The sequence below is a fragment of the Centruroides sculpturatus genome, unplaced genomic scaffold (genome assembly GCF_000671375.1).
Source record: "Centruroides sculpturatus isolate CEXI.00-Female unplaced genomic scaffold, Cexi_2.0 scaffold849, whole genome shotgun sequence".
Classification (NCBI taxonomy): Eukaryota; Metazoa; Arthropoda; class Arachnida; order Scorpiones; family Buthidae; genus Centruroides; species Centruroides sculpturatus.
The window spans coordinates 325,150-346,119 of NW_019384940.1; the positions used below are offsets into that span (position 1 = coordinate 325,150).

General features: G+C 26.4%; 1 protein-coding gene across 4 annotated transcripts in view; it reads left to right on the forward strand.

Moving 5' to 3' along the window:
* The window catches only part of LOC111632109, a 56,431-nt gene that overhangs the window by 7,835 nt on the left and 27,626 nt on the right, over positions 1-20,970 (forward strand). The window contains exons 1-2 of one of the 4 annotated variants that reach the window (XM_023376480.1): positions 10,928-11,238; positions 16,668-16,740. The exons of 1 other annotated variant lie outside the window; for it this stretch is intronic. The gene's annotated coding sequence lies outside the window, so the exon portion shown is untranslated. 2 more of the 4 variants (XM_023376479.1, XM_023376481.1) reach the window with 2 other exon arrangements.

A 20,970-nucleotide genomic window follows, 5' to 3' on the forward strand; every position in this document is an offset into this window, starting at 1 on the left:
TTAAATTTAGATATTTAAAGTAAATATTTGTAAACCAATTTTATCTGAAATTGTTAAGCAAAAAACAGAAATACAGTATAGGAAGAAATTCAGACTATTTAGTTATTAATCCATTGTTATATAATTATTACATAAATATTTAATCATTAACATTAAATTAATGTTATTTAATCATTATATAAGTATTTTAAATTCATATTTTAAGAATAAAAAGTTGTTAGATTACATTTAACTGTAACTTTTGTTCTGTATTGATATTGAATCTCAAATATTTTAAACATAAAATATTGATATGTAAATGAATATAATTTAATGGAAGTGTCAACTGCAAAAACATAACATTATACATAATAAAAATTCATTTATGATGATGATGATGACAATTCTTATCAATAATAAAATTTATAAATTATGCTAGAATAGCAATCTTTTGATATATTTCACAATTATAATAATGAACTAGAATTGCAGAAAACGGTAGCTATTATAAATATTTATTTTATGGTTCAGTGTTGTATTTATTAAATTAATAGTTGAGACACTTCCATTACTTTGAAAATGTAATATTTTTATTTTTACAGAATATATATAACTATATAATAAAAAATCAGTTTTATAAATATTTATTTCATTGTCTGAAAAATTTTGCTTAGATACCAAATATTATAATGGTAAAATTTATTCTGTTAAAGCAATTAGTTTGTAAAGATTTTAATTAAAGAGTAAAGTTGACATTATATTAATAGATTTAATGAAGATGTATTTGAGATATGGCTAGTAATGTGTTGCATTATGAGATCCTTGGGTATAAAATTTGTCAGGGGTCCATAATTCTTATATCCTTAAGAATTATGGGCCCTTGACAAATTTTGATTTCATAGTGGTCTTTACATTATGGGCCTTTGCCATGACCCCCAAGATCATGGATCCCTGACACGTGTTCTCTGTGTTTCCTGTGGGTGAGTATGCTTGGACATTTAAACAAGATTGAGACTTATTAAAGTGATTTTTAAGATATTTTTGAATCTATAAGACAGTTCTTGACCTGTTGTATGTAAATTTGACACTTGTTAGTGTCTGTAATCTGCCTGTTAATACCTGTCTAAGACATCTTTATGATAATTAGTTTGCAGATTTGAATTCTTATCCAAATAAGACCTCTTTGATGGATAGTACAAGTCAAGACCTTATTTTCCCATTCTTCTGTTGCAGTCCATTGCAGGTTAGATCTGCCCATTATGGGCAAAAAATTATGATTAGTCATATCATCTGTAATGCTTATTTTTGTGATCTAATCAAAAGATTTGAATTTTTTAGCTTTTCAGTGAAATAAACAAACAGATCTTTTATGTTTCACAGTAAATTTAATTCTTTAATGAAATATAAATTTGTAATATAAAATTGTTCGAAGTTCTTGCATATTAATCATTTTAATGTAGTATATATTAGTTTATTAATTAATATAATTAAAAGAAGTACTAGATAACTAGAAACAAATTGAATGAGCAACACAGCCATGAAACTTCATGGCTGTGTTGCTCATTCATTTTGTATCAAATTACAAGTATGGAAGCAGGAAAGACCTACTGTATATGTAAGCTCAAGGCTATTTTTCAGTTAGAATGTGCAAATATGCCATGCATAAAATGTTTTGATATCTGGTACTGGCTGTTGCTCAGTAAGAAAACTTCTATATTATATGTTCAGGTGGAAGTCTGGTGAGTAGCACACTAAAAGCAAACAAAATTAATTGGGCCACACTATTCACCACAATGAATGCCATAGACCAATTGGAGCTGATGCAAAAAGCAGATGGGATGGGAACCCCTTTCATCAAAGGTTATCTTTAGATGAATGGGCAATACTGTCTAGTAATTATCTGTACCCATTATTTTCTTGTCAAGAAACAAGGCATGGAGAAGTGTTAATGATATTTTGAAGGGAAACATTAAAACATGGTTAATAAATGGTACCATTTAACAACTGACATTAAATCCAAAGCAAGAAATAAGAAAGTACCTATGGGGATATATGAAATATTTGTTCTATAATTAATTTAAACACTAAGAAAAGATGAATTTGTTCCATTTAATTGATATATTACCTATTAAAGTGTGAAATTTTTGCATAAAGTTTTAAATAAATTTATCAAAACAGAAATTATTATTAATAAAAAAATAAAAAAATTAAAGAAGTGATGTTTGTAAATTAAATAAAACAATAATTATTGATTTTTGTAGAATGATGCAACAATTTACTTGCATTACACTTACACATAATGTAATTGCAGTTCTAAATTATATAAATCTGTTACTTTTGTTTCATGAAGATGTTAATTTTATGTGTAATATACAAAAAATATTATTTTTAAACATTTTTTTCTATCTATCTGAACAATTTGCTTGTAGCCTTGATCTGACGACCTTTCCCCTGTACGGTATATGCAATGAAATTTCACTGTATGTGAAAAAATGTGAACAAGCTATGTAATTAATCCAGTTTAAAATTTTCTAGTTGTTTTTATGTTGCCATGTAAATAGAATTTACTAGGAAATTATTGCTTTGAAATATTTCAATTAAAGTTTTTGATATTGTGTTTTATAAGTTGATTTTTTGAAACTTAAAAAAAACGTGCATTTTTGATCTTGTTTAGATCTTGGATAACAATTTATTTTTGTTCTGTTTTTTATGATGTTTTATATTAATTTTGTGAAATATGATTTTGATGATGATTATAATTATTGAATGAATCTGAATTTACCTCATAATTTTCTTTAATATTGTTGAGTTAATATACATTAATTTGATGCTAACATAATTCATTTCCATTATTTCATACATGCTACAGGAATCATTTACAATATTAAGTAAATGATGCTGGAAAAGTAATTTAAGTTGACATAAAGTACTCTCAAAGATTTGAACATTTTCATTTTATGCTATGACTGTTATAAAAAAGTCTTTAAATAACTATAATTTAGTAACTTTACACTACAGTGTATCTTCTAAGCCCATCTCTTAAATTTTTACAAAGAATACTGCATAAAGAAGTTGGGAAATATTGCTTTCTGGAACATATTTGACATCTAAGTTATGGTATATAATTAACATTCCTTAATTCTTTTATATCTCCTCATGTGAAATCTTACCTGATTTCAAGAATTTCTATTGTGCTTTCATCCTGGGCTGATTCATTTCTCCTTAGACAATCTGGTAGACTTTAAGTTTACCATATTGATACCATTCTCAGTAGAAGTATCTGATAAACATACTACAACATGCAGATGTACTTCTTTTTTCAAGCTATCCACTAGTTTAAGCCAATTTTTAAATGACAGAAGCAATAGTTTATCCAAACTTTTTCATTTAAGAAGTGATGTTTGTAAATTAAATAAAAAGATAAATAAATATGAATCATTACTAGATGCAATCATTGTTTTACATATATATTTATTTATCAGGAGTGCTTGACTTCATATAAGTATAAAGCCCAAAAGTATTGGGTTTTCTATAATGCTTTTGTGCCTAAAAAGCAGTTTGAATTGGATTTATATTTCAGGAGTTTCCTTAAGAAGTGTTTTATTATCAAGATCATTGATGCTTTCATAAAAGTACTAGATGTTCATGATCATATTTTGAAAACAAATAGAGTATAAACATGAAAAATAGGTTCATTTTAGTTTTAATTTTATATGCAATAATAAAAAATAATATATGTAACTTCATATAAAATCTGTGTAGATAGAAATTTGAAAAATTTATGGTTTTGCTTGTTTGGCATCTAATTTCTGTGTAATTATTATGAAGATTCTTAAATTAAAACATAGAAATAGTCATGAGTTTTAGCTGTGTACCTTCTAATTCAGAGTATGATCTATGTTTGTTATAAATGAACAGGTTTCTATAATTTCAAAAGGAAAAAAAAACTTAATTATTTATTGTGACATTGTCACAATGCCAGGCTTCAATTTTTTAATCATATTTTAATTTAAAAATTAATCAGGGTTGAGCTTTCCGTAACTGATCTCGATTTTCATCTATCTAATTCTATTCTCAAGATTAATAAAGGACAGATAGATGGACAACAGTGGAATTTATAAGTCTGAATTTAATAACATAACAGGTCTTTAATTTCAAATTGCAGACCTGTTATATTATTATTATTTCTTATATTCCTTTGAGATTTATTGATAGGTATCACCTACTGAAATTGTAACCAAAGCTATATGAATCTAAAGAGTTATTCACATGTAGTATATCTAAGTTTTAAAATCTCTTTTCAATTGACACACTTTATGTATGTTATCTGCTTAATAACAGTTTATATTTAGTATATTTTATGTTGTCCTGGTTCTCAATCTTTTCTTTATACTCATTTATAAACATATATTTTAATTTTGTACTTTTTTAAATGCATTATATAATACAATATATTAATTCAAATAACAAATTATTAAGTTCATTTCTTAAAATGGAATTGATATTCAGCAGATAAGGACTCACTGAACTAAATCTTACATGATGTTCCTTTCCCTGTTGAAACTAATATGTTTCCATGACAATAGAGAATTTAGACTTGATTATGATATAAGTGAAATCTTTCATTAAAGAATGTAAGGTATCTGTTTTCAATAGATTCAAATAATTTTAAATTCCTAACATTTTTCAAACTGAAATTCTTTTAAAAGCATCACGAAGTAAAAACTTTCAGAATAATTATCTTTGATTTATTATATAATAACTTTGAAATTATAATTTTTAATATGGTAATCAGTTATCTTTTACCATAGAGTTTAACAGTAAGCTTTATTGAATTCGTAAGCTTTAATGAATATAACAATAAATTTTAACTTATTCTTAAATAATGAAATTAGTATTAATGATATAAATTTTACATTAAATTGATAAGTAAAAAATATTATTCTTTCTGTACTATAATGCGTTACTTTATGAATTTTGAAATTGCAATTTAAAGCTGAGAGAAATCACTGTATGATGAAAAATTTATTAGAATCTTAGATTTTTCTGTTTCTGATAGCCAGTTTGGTATTCTTATTTTCAGGGCTGTACTTAGACATATATCATTGAGGTGGCATGGAGGCTGATTTTGCTGCCTAATACCAATAGTTCATACAAAAAGCCAGTCAAACCTGGATCTCTTCTCCATTCTTCCCATTCTTCATGCCACTTCTTTACGCTGCCATATTTCTCTTATTATTATTTTTCTTTTCTTGGTGTTGGGATTTTGCCTACTATTCACTGGAATTTGCTCCCAGTAGCTTTGTCCTTGCTTATTCTACAAAACTTTTAATGCTCGTATTGCATTAAGAGAGGTTTTAATATGAAAAATATTCTCTAGAACATTGAAAAATAAGTTTAAAATCTATATTTTTATATTTATTTTATGATGCTAAATCATTGTTCTGGATAATAATCCAAAAGAATGATAAGAACCACACAAAAGAACAGCTGATTTACGTATTAATGTATTAATACTAGGTCAAATAAAATGCTTTAGTTTAGCAGTTTATTTCAAAGAGAAGTGCCATCAGTTATAAGATTTTTGAGGCTATTACATTAAATGCAAATGAAACTTATCTGATAATGTCAAGTTCGGTATAGCTAAAATTATATAATGCAATAGATATAATCAGCAGAAAGTTTTAAGAACACTTAGAAAAGTTTAAAACAACAAAAGTCATTTATTCAAATTTCATATAAAATTATAATGGAGCTGATGAAATATAATGGGAAACTACCAGAACATTGTCAATCAATGTTTCATTATAAATTTTCATGCAAAACAATATTGTACATGGTTTTAATTAGAATTTGCTAGTACTTTCTTTTGTCTAATGGACTTCTTCATGCATTGAAATCACAGAATGACTTTTTGTTTTGGAACAGAACATAGAATATTTTATGTCCTGTTCCAAAGCAAAAAGTATAATGTTGTTTTGATGTCATTTTGTATGAAAAATTTTTGTGACCATGATGAAAAATACATTTATCTACGAAGAAAAACAATTTCTAACATTCTGCAAAATAAAAAATAGCTTGAACCTCTTAGAATCAAAGAAGAGTAATATCTGCTGTATGGTGTATATGATTTCATAAATTATTACTTATTTAATAAAATATGTAAATGATCATGATAGTAATGTATGAAATAATGAACAAAATTTTAGCTGTGTAAAATGTGTAAAGCATGAAGTATTTCTTTAATGTAATGGAAAGATATGGAGGAGCATTATCATGTACAATTGTTGTATCAATATGGTAATTTTGTTGGGAATCAGAAACTGAATTTATAATGAGAACTGTATTTCTTTCAGTAATGAAAAGACTAATGAACCAATAAATTCACTTATATCTAATTTTTGAGCAGGTCATTTGATTTTCCCAAAATGTTAGGATTTTCAACTGCCTGAATTTTGAAGGAACTTCATGTCCCTTGAAAAGTAAGTTCATTAGAGAGCATTTTCTGAGTACTTAAGTTAATGGCAAATAATATAAGAAATTCTGCAGAAATCTCTGTTATAAAATGGATACTACAGGTCATGATTTACAATATTTTATAATTTCCATTACATTCAATAGTAAATCCTCTTTTTATGAAAATCATACTTCTGTGAAACAGTTTGCTTGATCAAGTTATAATTTCCTATGCAAGTTTAACACTTTGCAAACTAGTTTAAATACAGTAAACTTCAGCAGTGTTTTATGTATGCACTTTGCAGATGTGACTCATTCAACACCTTTTAGAAAGTATCATAATGTAACTTGAATTAATATTATTATTAGGATAAGATCTATTAAATAATAATATCACAGTGATAATTGAATATTCATTATTGTAACAGCTGATTATAGTGAGAGTGCAAGCTTTTATATTTATAAATTACATGATTACTGGCAAAATTTTGTGCAATTGAATAGAATATTAAACGAAAATAATGATTTTATTATCTATTCTTTATCCTTTATACATTTTAAAAACTCAGCTCAGACTGTAATAATGTGTTATTTCTCATCATACAAGTTTTAGAATTTATAAGAAAGAGAAAAATTTTTTAAATATTTTTCTCTTTTACAAATAACCAAATTACTTCCTGATAAATGATTTCCATTGCAGAAACACTAAATTGGACAACTTTTAATTACGATCAACTAGTATATCATTTTCAGCTTGAATGACTTAATGCATCCAAGTCTTCAACTTTTTTTGTTAACAATTCTCAGAAGAGTAGTTTTGCTTCTATAAATTATCCAACAGCGTTTATAAATTTCTCTATGCTATTATATTAAGATAGCGAAGACTAAGTTCTCTCTTATTTTTGATATATCAATGTCACAATTTTATAAAGATATTTAATAATTATGGTTGTTAAAATAATTAAAAATATATACAAAAAATGAATATTGATTACTTTTAGTACTTTTTAAAACAACAATCTCCTCCTTGGAAATTTAATTAAAGGTATTAAACACAAGTGGGAAAGAATACAACTTATTTGTATGAACATACAGTTCCTTCAAAGCTGTAATTATTTAAAATTGTAAATATTGAGTGACTGTAATTAAAATATCTCCATCAGCGATGTCTAGAGAGATATTTACCATACTCTCTGTAGACATCGTTGATAGGAAAGGATTACTTAACAGTCCATCCAAATGCAACCAAATCTGGAAAAATTAGTACCAAAATTTACTAATCTGGCACTTTTGGCACTGTAAGCCACAAACATTTTATTTGTACAAGACACTCATGCTATATAAAGACCTTAGCAATACAGACAAGCTTAGGCATGAGGTACTGCTTAGAAATACAATGGCTTTGAGGCACCAACATCGTAAAAAGTTTTGTAAATTTAATTTTTTGTAAGATTTTTTAAATATGTCAATTACAACATGCCAGTTTTGTAAAATTTATAAAGCTTAAATATTTAAAATAAAAAAAATGATCATGCTCTAGGGGGTGCCATATCCCCCTGAGCGAGCCCTGGATACAGGGTTACTGCTCAATATGAAGGTGTAAAACCTGAAGGCAATAGTATGAAAGTCAATAACCCACTATACACTATGATACTTCTCACATCAGTTTGATACTGTTTTTCAAGACTGCCAAATTTGTAACATGTCCTCAATAAAATATACTTTTTAAGATCTAGAAATCAGATTTAAAGCACCATAGGGGTGAATTTGGTGCTAATTTTTTTATGGAAATACCATTTGCATGTCCTGAAATGTTTATTGGGTTGCATGTTAGAGACAGTATTGAATTGAAGTACTACTTTAATTATGATCAGCCAATATATGAAAATCATAAATAGATTTCTTAATTTACAATCTGTGCTGAACATTTTTAAAATGGTTGTACAAATTTAAAGTTTTAAATTATTATTATTATTATTGCTGTTATAATTGCTTGTTAATAAATTTTCTTATCAAATTTCCTTTATAGACTNTGTAAAAGTATGTCACTGTATAACAAAGTACAGTAAACTATAACGTAGTATAGTATGGTAGAGTACAGTTATCATACTCTACATCATTTCCAAGTAGGGGGGAAAAAAATAAGAAAAATTATCATAACCTATATTCGTCGTATATAAATCCATACTATGTTCGATTACACTTTAAAAATTTCATTATAAAATATATAAACAAAATAACAATTCAGTACTTGCTTTAAAGTCAGTTTGGAAAAACTTTATATAGCATTAGACGTTATTGATTTTTAAATATTCCTCTACAGAGTGAATAAGAAGAAAAATAATTTTAAACAATAAAGTTAAATTCTTGTTTACTAACTTTCGATTCCTGATGTTTAAATGTCACACGATTAATGGCAATAACAAAAGTTATTCGATAAGAGATAAATTTAATGTTTCTTAACAAAACTTTGATATCGAAACGTTGCATCTTATCACTTAGAAATTAAGGCAGGACTGCTAAATATCAGATCACTGAAATGCATTCGAGTATACATATCTTTAAGGACGAACATGAAGTGTAAACAACTCTTTCGTGTTGTTTTGGGTTGGTCTTTCTGACTAACACAACCTTCCACAAGCGTAGGCCATAGTCGTAAAAATTAAGAAATTAAAAATACACTGTATTCAAATGTTTGTTTATTGGTGATGGAGAATTTAGTTTTATTTTATGGACGAATGGAATCTCGTTGTTATGTTGAGCTGTGTTAATATAAATAAATATTCAATTTTGGGAATGCTCGGCTGTCCTTACAGAAAAAGTTAATTATTAATGATTATCATAGTAAATAAATTATTGACTGCATGAAGTATTCATGATGGGAATTATAATATCTGTGAATTAATTAATAAAGTATTAATTTCATTAAAATTTTATTGCAATTTTCCTTTCTCATTAAATTAGCATATTGAAGAGGTTTGTTGTAGACTTTATCTGTTATATTAGAAACATTTTCAAGAATTACAAATAGTTTGATCTCTTTCTATACCTTATTGATTATATACTGTATTTAAAAATTTTTAAGTTAAAGTAGTTAATATCATTTGCAAGTTATATATACATTTATTACAAAATTTTCCATGAAGTAAAAAACATTCTTTGTGAGTTTTATATTAATTGAAGCATTATATACTAATAACAGTCTTGTTGCAGTAGTAGGTCATATCTTAGTTATAAAATTAGAAGAGAATTGAAGTTTGAAAGTAAAATTATAATTAATTTTTGAATAAACTGTATATATTTTATATCATAACAACATATATTAATGTCAAAGTTATAACTGAAACTTTATATTGGATAAATTATAAATTTATGGACAAGTTATAACTAAATCTATTACTGTGTGGAAGTGGTTTGATAAAGGGATACTGTACATTTAATTATGGAGTATTTTTTTCAAAATTAAATAAGTTTAAAATGTTTGTTTAAATCAGATATGAAAATAGAGATTGAATAATTAAATAAAAGCATTTTAATAACAAGCTTTAATAAACTGGAATCAAGAATTTAAAGTCAAGAATTAATGGACAGCTTCAGGTATGAAATACATGTACGATGTTGACTGGATGTCACCACTAAGGATGATGTCAATATGATAGTCGAATAGACCACTAGGGCCACCTCCCCCTAAATTAAACAATGTTAACCTATTTAATTTAGGAGTAAAGAGGAATATATGGAAATGTGCAGACAGATATAACTGTATATTTGGTGTTTCATTGCAAAACTTTGTATAAGGAAATGAAAACATTAATTAATGAAAAATTAGAATGTTTGAAACATTTTAAATTTAGATATTTAAAGTAAATATTTGTAAACCAATTTTATCTGAAATTGTTAAGCAAAAAACAGAAATACAGTATAGGAAGAAATTCAGACTATTTAGTTATTAATCCATTGTTATATAATTATTACATAAATATTTAATCATTAACATTAAATTAATGTTATTTAATCATTATATAAGTATTTTAAATTCATATTTTAAGAATAAAAAGTTGTTAGATTACATTTAACTGTAACTTTTGTTCTGTATTGATATTGAATCTCAAATATTTTAAACATAAAATATTGATATGTAAATGAATATAATTTAATGGAAGTGTCAACTGCAAAAACATAACATTATACATAATAAAAATTCATTTATGATGATGATGATGACAATTCTTATCAATAATAAAATTTATAAATTATGCTAGAATAGCAATCTTTTGATATATTTCACAATTATAATAATGAACTAGAATTGCAGAAAACGGTAGCTATTATAAATATTTATTTTATGGTTCAGTGTTGTATTTATTAAATTAATAGTTGAGACACTTCCATTACTTTGAAAATGTAATATTTTTATTTTTACAGAATATATATAACTATATAATAAAAAATCAGTTTTATAAATATTTATTTCATTGTCTGAAAAATTTTGCTTAGATACCAAATATTATAATGGTAAAATTTATTCTGTTAAAGCAATTAGTTTGTAAAGATTTTAATTAAAGAGTAAAGTTGACATTATATTAATAGATTTAATGAAGATGTATTTGAGATATGGCTAGTAATGTGTTGCATTATGAGATCCTTGGGTATAAAATTTGTCAGGGGTCCATAATTCTTATATCCTTAAGAATTATGGGCCCTTGACAAATTTTGATTTCATAGTGGTCTTTACATTATGGGCCTTTGCCATGACCCCCAAGATCATGGATCCCTGACACGTGTTCTCTGTGTTTCCTGTGGGTGAGTATGCTTGGACATTTAAACAAGATTGAGACTTATTAAAGTGATTTTTAAGATATTTTTGAATCTATAAGACAGTTCTTGACCTGTTGTATGTAAATTTGACACTTGTTAGTGTCTGTAATCTGCCTGTTAATACCTGTCTAAGACATCTTTATGATAATTAGTTTGCAGATTTGAATTCTTATCCAAATAAGACCTCTTTGATGGATAGTACAAGTCAAGACCTTATTTTCCCATTCTTCTGTTGCAGTCCATTGCAGGTTAGATCTGCCCATTATGGGCAAAAAATTATGATTAGTCATATCATCTGTAATGCTTATTTTTGTGATCTAATCAAAAGATTTGAATTTTTTAGCTTTTCAGTGAAATAAACAAACAGATCTTTTATGTTTCACAGTAAATTTAATTCTTTAATGAAATATAAATTTGTAATATAAAATTGTTCGAAGTTCTTGCATATTAATCATTTTAATGTAGTATATATTAGTTTATTAATTAATATAATTAAAAGAAGTACTAGATAACTAGAAACAAATTGAATGAGCAACACAGCCATGAAACTTCATGGCTGTGTTGCTCATTCATTTTGTATCAAATTACAAGTATGGAAGCAGGAAAGACCTACTGTATATGTAAGCTCAAGGCTATTTTTCAGTTAGAATGTGCAAATATGCCATGCATAAAATGTTTTGATATCTGGTACTGGCTGTTGCTCAGTAAGAAAACTTCTATATTATATGTTCAGGTGGAAGTCTGGTGAGTAGCACACTAAAAGCAAACAAAATTAATTGGGCCACACTATTCACCACAATGAATGCCATAGACCAATTGGAGCTGATGCAAAAAGCAGATGGGATGGGAACCCCTTTCATCAAAGGTTATCTTTAGATGAATGGGCAATACTGTCTAGTAATTATCTGTACCCATTATTTTCTTGTCAAGAAACAAGGCATGGAGAAGTGTTAATGATATTTTGAAGGGAAACATTAAAACATGGTTAATAAATGGTACCATTTAACAACTGACATTAAATCCAAAGCAAGAAATAAGAAAGTACCTATGGGGATATATGAAATATTTGTTCTATAATTAATTTAAACACTAAGAAAAGATGAATTTGTTCCATTTAATTGATATATTACCTATTAAAGTGTGAAATTTTTGCATAAAGTTTTAAATAAATTTATCAAAACAGAAATTATTATTAATAAAAAAATTAAAAAATTAAAGAAGTGATGTTTGTAAATTAAATAAAACAATAATTATTGATTTTTGTAGAATGATGCAACAATTTACTTGCATTACACTTACACATAATGTAATTGCAGTTCTAAATTATATAAATCTGTTACTTTTGTTTCATGAAGATGTTAATTTTATGTGTAATATACAAAAAATATTATTTTTAAACATTTTTTTCTATCTATCTGAACAATTTGCTTGTAGCCTTGATCTGACGACCTTTCCCCTGTACGGTATATGCAATGAAATTTCACTGTATGTGAAAAAATGTGAACAAGCTATGTAATTAATCCAGTTTAAAATTTTCTAGTTGTTTTTATGTTGCCATGTAAATAGAATTTACTAGGAAATTATTGCTTTGAAATATTTCAATTAAAGTTTTTGATATTGTGTTTTATAAGTTGATTTTTTGAAACTTAAAAAAAACGTGCATTTTTGATCTTGTTTAGATCTTGGATAACAATTTATTTTTGTTCTGTTTTTTATGATGTTTTATATTAATTTTGTGAAATATGATTTTGATGATGATTATAATTATTGAATGAATCTGAATTTACCTCATAATTTTCTTTAATATTGTTGAGTTAATATACATTAATTTGATGCTAACATAATTCATTTCCATTATTTCATACATGCTACAGGAATCATTTACAATATTAAGTAAATGATGCTGGAAAAGTAATTTAAGTTGACATAAAGTACTCTCAAAGATTTGAACATTTTCATTTTATGCTATGACTGTTATAAAAAAGTCTTTAAATAACTATAATTTAGTAACTTTACACTACAGTGTATCTTCTAAGCCCATCTCTTAAATTTTTACAAAGAATACTGCATAAAGAAGTTGGGAAATATTGCTTTCTGGAACATATTTGACATCTAAGTTATGGTATATAATTAACATTCCTTAATTCTTTTATATCTCCTCATGTGAAATCTTACCTGATTTCAAGAATTTCTATTGTGCTTTCATCCTGGGCTGATTCATTTCTCCTTAGACAATCTGGTAGACTTTAAGTTTACCATATTGATACCATTCTCAGTAGAAGTATCTGATAAACATACTACAACATGCAGATGTACTTCTTTTTTCAAGCTATCCACTAGTTTAAGCCAATTTTTAAATGACAGAAGCAATAGTTTATCCAAACTTTTTCATTTAAGAAGTGATGTTTGTAAATTAAATAAAAAGATAAATAAATATGAATCATTACTAGATGCAATCATTGTTTTACATATATATTTATTTATCAGGAGTGCTTGACTTCATATAAGTATAAAGCCCAAAAGTATTGGGTTTTCTATAATGCTTTTGTGCCTAAAAAGCAGTTTGAATTGGATTTATATTTCAGGAGTTTCCTTAAGAAGTGTTTTATTATCAAGATCATTGATGCTTTCATAAAAGTACTAGATGTTCATGATCATATTTTGAAAACAAATAGAGTATAAACATGAAAAATAGGTTCATTTTAGTTTTAATTTTATATGCAATAATAAAAAATAATATATGTAACTTCATATAAAATCTTTGTAGATAGAAATTTGAAAAATTTATGGTTTTGCTTGTTTGGCATCTAATTTCTGTGTAATTATTATGAAGATTCTTAAATTAAAACATAGAAATAGTCATGAGTTTTAGCTGTGTACCTTCTAATTCAGAGTATGATCTATGTTTGTTATAAATGAACAGGTTTCTATAATTTCAAAAGGAAAAAAAAACTTAATTATTTATTGTGACATTGTCACAATGCCAGGCTTCAATTTTTTAATCATATTTTAATTTAAAAATTAATCAGGGTTGAGCTTTCCGTAACTGATCTCGATTTTCATCTATCTAATTCTATTCTCAAGATTAATAAAGGACAGATAGATGGACAACAGTGGAATTTATAAGTCTGAATTTAATAACATAACAGGTCTTTAATTTCAAATTGCAGACCTGTTATATTATTATTATTTCTTATATTCCTTTGAGATTTATTGATAGGTATCACCTACTGAAATTGTAACCAAAGCTATATGAATCTAAAGAGTTATTCACATGTAGTATATCTAAGTTTTAAAATCTCTTTTCAATTGACACACTTTATGTATGTTATCTGCTTAATAACAGTTTATATTTAGTATATTTTATGTTGTCCTGGTTCTCAATCTTTTCTTTATACTCATTTATAAACATATATTTTAATTTTGTACTTTTTTAAATGCGTTATATAATACAATATATTAATTCAAATAACAAATTATTAAGTTCATTTCTTAAAATGGAATTGATATTCAGCAGATAAGGACTCACTGAACTAAATCTTACATGATGTTCCTTTCCCTGTTGAAACTAATATGTTTCCATGACAATAGAGAATTTAGACTTGATTATGATATAAGTGAAATCTTTCATTAAAGAATGTAAGGTATCTGTTTTCAATAGATTCAAATAATTTTAAATTCCTAACATTTTTCAAACTGAAATTCTTTTAAAAGCATCACGAAGTAAAAACTTTCAGAATAATTATCTTTGATTTATTATATAATAACTTTGAAATTATAATTTTTAATATGGTAATCAGTTATCTTTTACCATAGAGTTTAACAGTAAGCTTTATTGAATTCGTAAGCTTTAATGAATATAACAATAAATTTTAACTTATTCTTAAATAATGAAATTAGTATTAATGATATAAATTTTACATTAAATTGATAAGTAAAAAATATTATTCTTTCTGTACTATAATGCGTTACTTTATGAATTTTGAAATTGCAATTTAAAGCTGAGAGAAATCACTGTATGATGAAAAATTTATTAGAATCTTAGATTTTTCTGTTTCTGATAGCCAGTTTGGTATTCTTATTTTCAGGGCTGTACTTAGACATATATCATTGAGGTGGCATGGAGGCTGATTTTGCTGCCTAATACCAATAGTTCATACAAAAAGCCAGTCAAACCTGGATCTCTTCTCCATTCTTCCCATTCTTCATGCCACTTCTTTACGCTGCCATATTTCTCTTATTATTATTTTTCTTTTCTTGGTGTTGGGATTTTGCCTACTATTCACTGGAATTTGCTCCCAGTAGCTTTGTCCTTGCTTATTCTACAAAACTTTTAATGCTCGTATTGCATTAAGAGAGGTTTTAATATGAAAAATATTCTCTAGAACATTGAAAAATAAGTTTAAAATCTATATTTTTATATTTATTTTATGATGCTAAATCATTGTTCTGGATAATAATCCAAAAGAATGATAAGAACCACACAAAAGAACAGCTGATTTACGTATTAATGTATTAATACTAGGTCAAATAAAATGCTTTAGTTTAGCAGTTTATTTCAAAGAGAAGTGCCATCAGTTATAAGATTTTTGAGGCTATTACATTAAATGCAAATGAAACTTATCTGATAATGTCAAGTTCGGTATAGCTAAAATTATATAATGCAATAGATATAATCAGCAGAAAGTTTTAAGAACACTTAGAAAAGTTTAAAACAACAAAAGTCATTTATTCAAATTTCATATAAAATTATAATGGAGCTGATGAAATATAATGGGAAACTACCAGAACATTGTCAATCAATGTTTCATTATAAATTTTCATGCAAAACAATATTGTACATGGTTTTAATTAGAATTTGCTAGTACTTTCTTTTGTCTAATGGACTTCTTCATGCATTGAAATCACAGAATGACTTTTTGTTTTGGAACAGAACATAGAATATTTTATGTCCTGTTCCAAAGCAAAAAGTATAATGTTGTTTTGATGTCATTTTGTATGAAAAATTTTTGTGACCATGATGAAAAATACATTTATCTACGAAGAAAAACAATTTCTAACATTCTGCAAAATAAAAAATAGCTTGAACCTCTTAGAATCAAAGAAGAGTAATATCTGCTGTATGGTGTATATGATTTCATAAATTATTACTTATTTAATAAAATATGTAAATGATCATGATAGTAATGTATGAAATAATGAACAAAATTTTAGCTGTGTAAAATGTGTAAAGCATGAAGTATTTCTTTAATGTAATGGAAAGATATGGAGGAGCATTATCATGTACAATTGTTGTATCAATATGGTAATTTTGTTGGGAATCAGAAACTGAATTTATAATGAGAACTGTATTTCTTTCAGTAATGAAAAGACTAATGAACCAATAAATTCACTTATATCTAATTTTTGAGCAGGTCATTTGATTTTCCCAAAATGTTAGGATTTTCAACTGCCTGAATTTTGAAGGAACTTCATGTCCCTTGAAAAGTAAGTTCATTAGAGAGCATTTTCTGAGTACTTAAGTTAATGGCAAATAATATAAGAAATTCTGCAGAAATCTCTGTTATAAAATGGATACTACAGGTCATGATTTACAATATTTTATAATTTCCATTACATTCAATAGTAAATCCTCTTTTTATGAAAATCATACTTCTGTGAAACAGTTTGCTTGATCAAGTTATAATTTCCTATGCAAGTTTAACACTTTGCAAACTAGTTTAAATACAGTAAACTTCAGCAGTGTTTTATGTATGCACTTTGCAGATGTGACTCATTCAACACCTTTTAGAAAGTATCATAATGTAACTTGAATTAATATTATTATTAGGATAAGATCTATTAAATAATAATATCACAGTGATAATTGAATATTCATTATTGTAACAGCTGATTATAGTGAGAGTGCAAGCTTTTATATTTATAAATTACATGATTACTGGCAAAATTTTGTGCAATTGAATAGAATATTAAACGAAAATAATGATTTTATTATCTATTCTTTATCCTTTATACATTTTAAAAACTCAGCTCAGACTGTAATAATGTGTTATTTCTCATCATACAAGTTTTAGAATTTATAAGAAAGAGAAAAATTTTTTAAATATTTTTCTCTTTTACAAATAACCAAATTACTTCCTGATAAATGATTTCCATTGCAGAAACACTAAATTGGACAACTTTTAATTACGATCAACTAGTATATCATTTTCAGCTTGAATGACTTAATGCATCCAAGTCTTCAACTTTTTTTGTTAACAATTCTCAGAAGAGTAGTTTTGCTTCTATAAATTATCCAACAGCGTTTATAAATTTCTCTATGCTATTATATTAAGATAGCGAAGACTAAGTTCTCTCTTATTTTTGATATATCAATGTCACAATTTTATAAAGATATTTAATAATTATGGTTGTTAAAATAATTAAAAATATATACAAAAAATGAATATTGATTACTTTTAGTACTTTTTAAAACAACAATCTCCTCCTTGGAAATTTAATTAAAGGTATTAAACACAAGTGGGAAAGAATACAACTTATTTGTATGAACATACAGTTCCTTCAAAGCTGTAATTATTTAAAATTGTAAATATTGAGTGACTGTAATTAAAATATCTCCATCAGCGATGTCTAGAGAGATATTTACCATACTCTCTGTAGACATCGTTGATAGGAAAGGATTACTTAACAGTCCATCCAAATGCAACCAAATCTGGAAAAATTAGTACCAAAATTTACTAATCTGGCACTTTTGGCACTGTAAGCCACAAACATTTTATTTGTACAAGACACTCATGCTATATAAAGACCTTAGCAATACAGACAAGCTTAGGCATGAGGTACTGCTTAGAAATACAATGGCTTTGAGGCACCAACATCGTAAAAAGTTTTGTAAATTTAATTTTTTGTAAGATTTTTTAAATATGTCAATTACAACATGCCAGTTTTGTAAAATTTATAAAGCTTAAATATTTAAAATAAAAAAAATGATCATGCTCTAGGGGGTGCCATATCCCCCTGAGCGAGCCCTGGATACAGGGTTACTGCTCAATATGAAGGTGTAAAACCTGAAGGCAATAGTATGAAAGTCAATAACCCACTATACACTATGATACTTCTCACATCAGTTTGATACTGTTTTTCAAGACTGCCAAATTTGTAACATGTCCTCAATAAAATATACTTTTTAAGATCTAGAAATCAGATTTAAAGCACCATAGGGGTGAATTTGGTGCTAATTTTTTTATGGAAATACCATTTGCATGTCCTGAAATGTTTATTGGGTTGCATGTTAGAGACAGTATTGAATTGAAGTACTACTTTAATTATGATCAGCCAATATATGAAAATCATAAATAGATTTCTTAATTTACAATCTGTGCTGAACATTTTTAAAATGGTTGTACAAATTTAAAGTTTTAAATTATTATTATTATTATTGCTGTTATAATTGCTTGTTAATAAATTTTCTTATCAAATTTCCTTTATAGACTTTATGTCTGCATCTGATAATTTGATTCCTGAAAAGAACATGTTGTGTAGACAATGATGTAAACTTAATATAACAGATTTTTTTTATTTCCTGTATGAGATGGTTCGATATATTAAAGAGCATGATGATATCTTTAAAAAAAATATTGACATAATATGCAATATATTTTGAGAGAACTTAAGCTGTATATGTTTCTTGCTTGACAAAAAGAAGTGACATGCAATAATTATGAAGAATGTGTATATACTTAGATCTGTCAGATTTTTTTAAATTGCAAGGAACTAACTGTAATGAATAATTAAAATGCTTTATCTGAGTTAAAATGCATAAAGTTCCTGCATGATTCAAGCATCACAGCTTCTTTCCAATAGAAAAAGCATGCAAAATCAAAAATTATTTTAACAGCCAATAGTAAAAAATTTTTAATTTGAACAGTTTCATTTTACAGAATGACTAAGAACAACTTAAAGTTTTAAATGGTTTTAAATTATTTCTGGAAAAAAATTGTTGTATAGTCATTTCTGGCTTGAAACAATTTAAATATGAATTTTTCTGCACATTTAAATAATACATGCTGACACAAATTTTGTATTACATTTTGTTCAAAATTGCTCTAGAGTTTACATTTAAGCTGAAAAAAAATCATTTTAACTATTCATAATGGTCTAGATTCTATTCTTTGAAGATATAACAGAATACCTATAGACAGTACCATAAATAACTTTTCATGTGCCCCTTGCACAATTTTCATTTTTAACTTTGACTAAAAATGTTATGGAATCAGCTCCACAAACACAAAATTTAAAATTTGAAAATGAAAATATAATACTGATAAATTTTTTGCATCCCATTTCAGGACTCTCTTTGTTCTGGGCCCTGTTCCTCTGCATCTGTACACCTGCCTATGGTGCTTCAGTAGAATTTATATAATTGTAGACTTTTGTAGAATAAGAATAGAGACTTGTTTATTAGTCTCCATATATAAAGGAAAATAGTTCCCTATTTGTTATGAAGTAGAACATTTATTAGAAAATTTACATTTGAACTGTATAATCTATTTGAAATTTCTGACATTTTTTGGGAAAATTTAAGATTATAAGAAAAAAAAATGTCAGATAACAGATGATGGAATGTTTGAATTTTCTAATGTTTTATTCTGTTTTGTTTTATTGCTTACTGCTGCTATAGCTTTGTTGCAGAGTGATATACAATTAAGATCCAGCACATTAACACAAGCTGTTTTAAATGTACTAGGCATGTGCCTAGGTAGGGCCTGAGAAACAAGTGGACCTGCAGCCTGGGAAGATAAAATTGTGAGTCATATATAAAAATATGTATATACAAAAATATACAAAAATTACTAAATGTTTTTATAAATGGTAAGTGAAAAGGGATTGTAGGGATTCTATTACAGAATCCCTACAATCCCTTTTTGTATATTCATATGCTGAAAAAGCAGTCATTATGTAAAAAAACTGAAAAGTTGCAAGAGACACTTGTAGTCTGCTGAAGTTTGTTTTGAGACAATGGGGCAAAGACTGGATCCATAGCGCACGTGTGTCAGGGTTGTGATGTCATGCTATCTTTGCCCAATCTGCATCTTTGCATGGAGGTGCAGATTTGGTGAAAAATCACTGATTGGGCTACAGATTAAAGTGTCAGAGAAAATCCAAAATACCTGAAAACCTAAGGACCTGCCATGGGTTAATATGACCCTGCATCAGCATCATTCTTATCCATACTTATTGTGGGAAAAACTATGCAAAATAGAAACATCACTACAGTATGAGATATATTACATGCTATTATGTAATTTTATGCATGTCATTGACATAGTTGAAAATAATTTTCTTCCAGACAAGAGAAAATCAAAATTTATACCTATTTGCATAAGATTCTTGGAATTCCCGAGTTATTCACTTCTAGACTATCAGTATTGATCAGTGATCAATAAACGTGATTAAAATGATTTGATTAGTTTGCATCTTATATAAGATCCGAGAGCTTGATGAAAAATAAAGAAATTTTAGATTTATTTTATTATTATTCTATATTTTGTTTAAATTTATTTTCAAATTAAAACAACAGTATAAATTACTTTAAAAAAAAAGAGAACAAGTTAAATTCAGTATCTTAAGTTTAAGCATTTGCTGATAAAAATATCAACTTTTATATCAGAATTAATAAAAGATAATGTTGTTTTTATGTTGATAAGTGGCTTATCC